At 42.6% G+C, this 6388-nt stretch overlaps 1 protein-coding gene across 1 annotated transcript in view; it reads right to left on the reverse strand.

Annotated features, from left to right (window-relative positions):
• The window catches only part of PRLR (prolactin receptor), a 51435-nt gene extending 45756 nt beyond the window's left edge, over positions 1 to 5679 (reverse strand). The window contains exon 1 of the mRNA XM_075588066.1: positions 5456 to 5679. The gene's annotated coding sequence lies outside the window, so the exon portion shown is untranslated. The remainder of the gene's footprint in view (positions 1 to 5455) is intronic.
• Positions 5680 to 6388: the final 709 nt, after the last annotated feature.

Consider the following 6388-nt stretch of genomic DNA (forward strand, 5'->3'; position numbering starts at 1 on the left):
GGCAACTATTGTTGCAATTACCTTTCAGTACTTATACCTCGTACTGATACATATGTTTGGTCAATAGGCTATGGATACTGTACCTTACAAGTGATTCCTACAGTACTATCAATACTCATTATGCACGATATCTGACCTTGTTTATTCATTCTGCTGGGTTTCAGTTCTGTTCCATCTAGTACTGTGTACTGTACATTTCTCTGCATTTTTGTGTCTTTATTGGACCGGTCGGTTTATACTTCTAATGGGAACAATTTTGTTCCCACTGTCAGGTTTGGTAATCATATGGACATTTCTACCTATTATGTCATTTTGCAAGTGATTTCTCTGAGAAGTTTACATTTGTCCCTTAGTATTAAATAGCTTTGGTTAGTAGGTGGTTTCGCTTTCAGGTCCCCGCCTGATCTTATCTGTCTGTTTTATTATTCTCTGATGAAATACAAAAAGTAACAATTTATTTAACCAATATAGACAGACTGCTTCATATGGGTTCTCTCTCCACTAGCCTTATATCTGGCTGTATTTGTTATATATACAATGAATGTAACATCGCCGGAAGAAGAGATCAGTGTATCTCAAAAGCTCGCACAAATAAAAGCATTTCGTTAGCCACAGAACGGTATCGTCTATTCATTTTGATTATTAAGCTCGGCTAACACGGTACCGATACTTCTACATGTACATATACACACACACACACACACACACACACACACACACACACACACACACACACACACACACACACACACACACACACACACACACACACACACACGGCTTGAAAAATTATAAAAAGAGCCCCCCGCCCCCCCCCCCCCTCAAAGTCTTTCGTGCCCGCTCTCCCCCCCTCCCCCCAAAAAGCCCTCCTTCTGCAATCCCCCTTATTTACCCACTGGCGAGACTCACCAGCGGCATCTCCCGGCTTTCTCCTGCTTCTTCCCTTCAACTCCAGGCAATCTACTGCAACTTCATTGAATATAGCAGCGCGGCGTGAAATGACGCCGCGTTGTCACACCAACGGAATGCTACGTGGCGTCTCGACGTCACGCGGCGTCAAGTTGCTGTGGCCGTGTTGCGGCTCTCGGAATATTTTGGACAAAGAATTATTTTTAGAAAATGGCTCCTCTTCCTTGAAAGGTTGCACCCCTGTGTTAGGCGGTCGACTAAGGCAAACTAATCACTTAACACATGGAGTTACTTATGACTAGAGCAGGTATAACCGGAGCTCGACTTCCAGTTTTGTGTTTGGTTGACACTAAATGAATAATTAGATTTTTTTTTTCCCTTCTGAAATTACCACCTAGAACGGGAGTGACCAACTACAGTCCTCAAAGGCTACCAACAGGTCAGGTTATCGCTGCTTCAGCACAGGTGGCTGTCAACAACTGAGCTACCTGTGCTGAAGCAGGGATAACCTGACCTGTTGGTGGGCCTTCAGCACTGGAGTTTGCCACCTCTGAACTAGAACATAATTCACACTTACGATGTTTACCTTACTATATAATGCAGCATGTCAGCACTAGATGGCACTGTGATTCTAGGTACATAGCCATGAAGACATCTTTATTCACTTAAATATAGCTCCAAAAATAAGAGTGATGATTTCGCGTTAGGTTTTTCACCAGGGATAGAAATTGCTACTTAAATATTTAGCAACTCTCCCAAACTTGTTTAGAAAGACAAAGTTATCTTAACCCACAATGATCCACTGATAATAGGGAGGAAAAATAGGATTTGATATACAGTAGCCCACTCTCCTTTCTTGGAGTATACATTTGTATTTATACAGCAAGCTTCAGCAATTAAAATCAGAGAGATTTCTGAGTTCTGTGCTGAAAATAAGCATTTTAATTAACTGGGTTTTTTTGGGTGGTGGTGGGGGTCTGGTAACAGTGAGGCCACTTATGTTAAAAATATGAGACTGCCTCTAAAATCAGTGAGACTCACAGTCAGTACTGACATGTCTGTTTCAATACATAGCAATATACACAAACATACACCTTTAATACGGTCACCGCGGTTTTCTATTTCTACTGCCTGTGTACATTCATACATATTGAGGAGCGAATTACAGATTATGAATAGGAGATGAGACATAGTTGGTAGAAGGGACGGAACATCAAAGAGAAAAGCACAAAAGTTTGGGTACAGTGAAGGGCACTACCAGAGAGTTATCGGTAAGGACAGGGGTCACGTAGCCATAGGGACATAATGAATATGACAAACCCAATGACGTCTGGCCAAAACACTTTAATTATCTGTGATGACAAAGTCAATTGAAACTTCATTCTTGTTCCATATTTCGACATTTCTCATGAGCCAATCATCTCTCTCTCATTCTATATTGTTCTTACTGTATCTCTACATGTTAATCACATTCTCCTAAACGGAGCACATTGAATTATTCCACTCAAAAGTATAATATTACAATGGCAACTTCTTTTTATTTGACTGGTAGCCAAATCCAGTGTATAGGCGATTCGCTGCTAAAGTTTCAAGAGACAAACATACAGTACAGAGACAAGGAGTGGCTCAGTGAGTAAAGACACTGACTCTGTGATATAGATATATAGATATATAGATATATATATACACACACACACACACACACACACACACACACACACAATTCTTGCAATGATTAAGTTGTTGCCGAAATAAGTCACTCCTATGATTCTATGATTGACAGAGGAGATATATGGATCATACAGTTTAAAATACCTTTTTGAAATGCAGCACAAATGTTTGCTAGTTGAGTTTGCATGTACCAGCTTGAACTGAGCTGGCATTGCAAAGTACAGAGAGCATTTACAGGAACACATAAGGCCGTGTTTGTGTAAGTTATTTGGCACAAAGACAAGGTGGGTGCTTATTAAACATACATTTTGCACCTATATTTCACCTACAATATAAGCATTCGATTAAGGTGAACTCACAGCTTGGATTCCTGCAAAGCATAGCAAGAGAAAGCTCTGCGGTTAGTTATACAGTCTGATAAAAGGAGAACATAAACCCTATAGTCATACTACAAGGCACAACAAGTCACTCCCTTCTCGTTACCCAATAGGGTCACCACCATACCCAACTAAAAGCCACAAGGAACAGCTGAGCCTAGTTTTAAATTCCCAAAGCTCTGCATTCTGTCACTTAAACAGTCCTGCTCCGTGCACCTTGCCATGATACACAGGGGGGAAAAACCCTGTCTCTCGTTATTTATTACATTATCATTTATTTGTAAAGCGTCAAACATATTCCTCAGCGCGGTACAATGAGGGTAAAGTTCTGTATATTACATAAGCAGTTACACACAAGTGAGGACGAACATTAACAAGCAGATAGAAAGTGCTAATGAGGACCCGGCTCATCAGAATTTACAATCTATTTGCAGGGTTAGCCAACTACAGTCCTTAAGAGCTACCAACAGGTCCATTTTTCAGGATATCCCTGCTTCAGCACATTTGGCTCAATCAGTGGCAGAGTCGAAGACTGAGCCACCTGTGCTGAAGCAGGGATATCCTGAACACTGGACCTGTTGATGGCCCTTGAGGACTGAAGTTGGCTACCCCTGCTCTAGACGGAATGAGGGACAATGTTGAAACAAGACCCAATGTGTTGCTGGCCAGCCTGGGAGCGAAGGGGTTAAGGAGACATGACAATGCAGGCAATCTCATTGTAGAAAGAAGAGACAAGAGAGGTCACTTCCAAAAACAGCCTCAGTAAAAAGACACATTGAAAGTATTTACTTAACCCCATTTATTGCCAGAAAGCCCTGCAATATAAATGGCTCTTTGGCTGGTCAATGTTTATATTTAGATGGATACCCAGACTGATTTTATTTAAAGTGATCTTCGGACTGCTTGCCATTTGCTCATTAAATCCCTTTTCCTGCAGTCCAGACAGTGTGTAAGAGGAGAAGTTCTCCAGAAGGAAGAGTTTTTTTATTTTATTTAAAGATTTGGAACAATGCCCCGCTATCCAAACCAATATAGAATGATACGACCGTACAGCATGGGAACATTTACAATCATGTAATAATAACACAGTTCTGCACAGTGGCCAAAAAAATAAATATTAAAAAAACAATGTATTTTCAACATACTTTCTATGCATTGGTGTTAAACATTAATGCATCCAGCCCACTTGTGCTGTACATAGTGTACTAATCACTGGGTGTTCACAGTGTTCCCAAAATAGAGATTTCCCACTTGTAATTAAAAGATACATCAACGCCACTAAGTCACGTTTCCTATTAATGTACCGTGCAGCAGGGGTGCTCAAGGGCCACCAACCAGCCAGGTTTTCAGGATATCCCTGCTTCAGCACAGGAGGTTCAGTCTTCGACTGAGCCACTGATTGAGCCCCCTGTGCTGAAGCAGGGATATCCTGAAAACCTGACCTGTTTGTGGCCCTTGAGGACAGGAGCTGAGCACCCCTGCTGCACAGTACTGCAAGGTTTCAGCGCTAGTTGGAAAAGCGGTTGTAATTGAGTAACACAGCTCTGTTAAAGAAGTGGTTGGAGGTCTTTGGGGGGCCCCCCTTTTCAAAATGTTTATAATATAGTTATGCTGTAAAACGAGAAAGGGAGATGGAGATCTCCCAGGGATACAAGTGAATACATTTCCTTCATTAAAAAGAAATATGGTAACTGTTTATAAAGAAATAGAACTGCACATCCCATCACACTTCAGTGGTGCACTATTACAGACTACAAATTAGCACCCCTGATAAAGGGGCCTGCAGGAGTCTCTATAGAACAAGTGGGTGTTTGGGGGGAAAAAAAAGGGACATTATCCTACATTATTCCATTTAATTTAAGCAGGCACAAACTATATTTATAGGCTGGAAAAATGCAGTATTTGTAGATGTATACAATTATGCAATATGTATATATATATATAGTATGCAGGCAAAAACAAAATAATAATGCACATCATACAATCCCCCTAATCCTTATTTTGCTGCAAAAAAACAAATAGAAAAAGGATGCACACTGCTTGTGGGCAAAATAAATAAATATATAGCTGTAGCTCACATTGCAGCCCCGTTGGCAGACAAGGGGTTAATGTAATCGGATTGTCCTCTCAAAGCCATAACCCCTTCCATGCCAGGGCAGCATGCAATGCCTTGAGAGCTTTGCAAAGCTCCCAGCCCCCACACCCCCGGCAACGAAGAGGTTAACAGGTAACAGCATGCAGCACGGCTCATGCAAAGCGCACTCACCGCGGGCACTTCTTGTGTTGTCATGCAGGGATTTACATAGGAAAGGACTGCGCCCGATAACGCAGCGTTATTTATTTAATTTATAAAAACGTTTCACCAGGAAGTAATACATTGAGAGTTACCGCTCGTTTTCAAGCATGTCCTGGGCACAGAGTTATAAAAAATACACGGTTATATTAAAAGAACAGAGGTTATACGGTTAATGCGTTCTATCACATGGGGAGTGAGTTACCTGTTCGGGTGTGCGGGGCGCGAGGCTTCCTCTGGGCATTGCGATCACCCCAGGCTGTGCCCACGTTAGCATTCCCCATATTGAAGAGTCCTGCTTGCAGCAGCACAGGCAGTGTGCAGGGATCCCTGCTGCTCAGACAGCTGCCTGTGCAGGGTGAATGGAAGGCGATGTGAGCGAGCTCAGCATCTCCGCCTCTCTGCAGTGATCCTGCACTGAGGTTACACTGCCAGCTTCTCCCGGCAGCCTTTAAAACTCCCCTCACCTCCCCAGCCTCCCTGTGTCCCGCCCATAGGCACGTCACAGCTCCCAGTCACAGCTCCCATTCACAGCTCCCAGTAACACCCGGACTGGACGGCCCACTGTGCAATGCAATGATTTGCTTAAGATAACAGTGGGGAAGGCAGAGATAAACACACAGATACTCAGCAAGCTCTCAGGAACCCCCCCCCCCCAAAAAAAAAAATTGGCCATGCCTTGAAGTGGCTCGCAGGCTTATACGCTTTGGCCAAAGGGTTAACTAAATTACCCTTTTTCAAGAGATATATAGGTATTTCACTGTGTATTTCTGTCACATTGGATGTTGCTCTGGACTTCTTTGTTTCTTGTTGAAGCCAGAGAAAAGAAAAATCCTACGGGTTTAAACGTTACCAAAGCCAAACACCCCTAATGCTATTTCTGTCTGGGGGGTACATTTGCTAAATATGTACTAAGGAAGCTGCTATTTACTTGATAAATGTCACATTTGTCTGTGTTGCCTCTGGCCGGGTAGATACAGGGCAAGTATGGATTTTGATGGTGCCCTCTAACATTTGCAGCTGCTGTGTACTGACTTCTAATGGCAGCAATACTCCCTCTCCCCATGCACGTGTACAACACACATTTCTCACACTAACACACTTAGGGGCATATGTATCAAAACATAACTGGGGCAAT

The sequence above is a fragment of the Ascaphus truei genome, chromosome 1 (genome assembly GCF_040206685.1).
Source record: "Ascaphus truei isolate aAscTru1 chromosome 1, aAscTru1.hap1, whole genome shotgun sequence".
Classification (NCBI taxonomy): domain Eukaryota; kingdom Metazoa; phylum Chordata; class Amphibia; order Anura; family Ascaphidae; genus Ascaphus; species Ascaphus truei.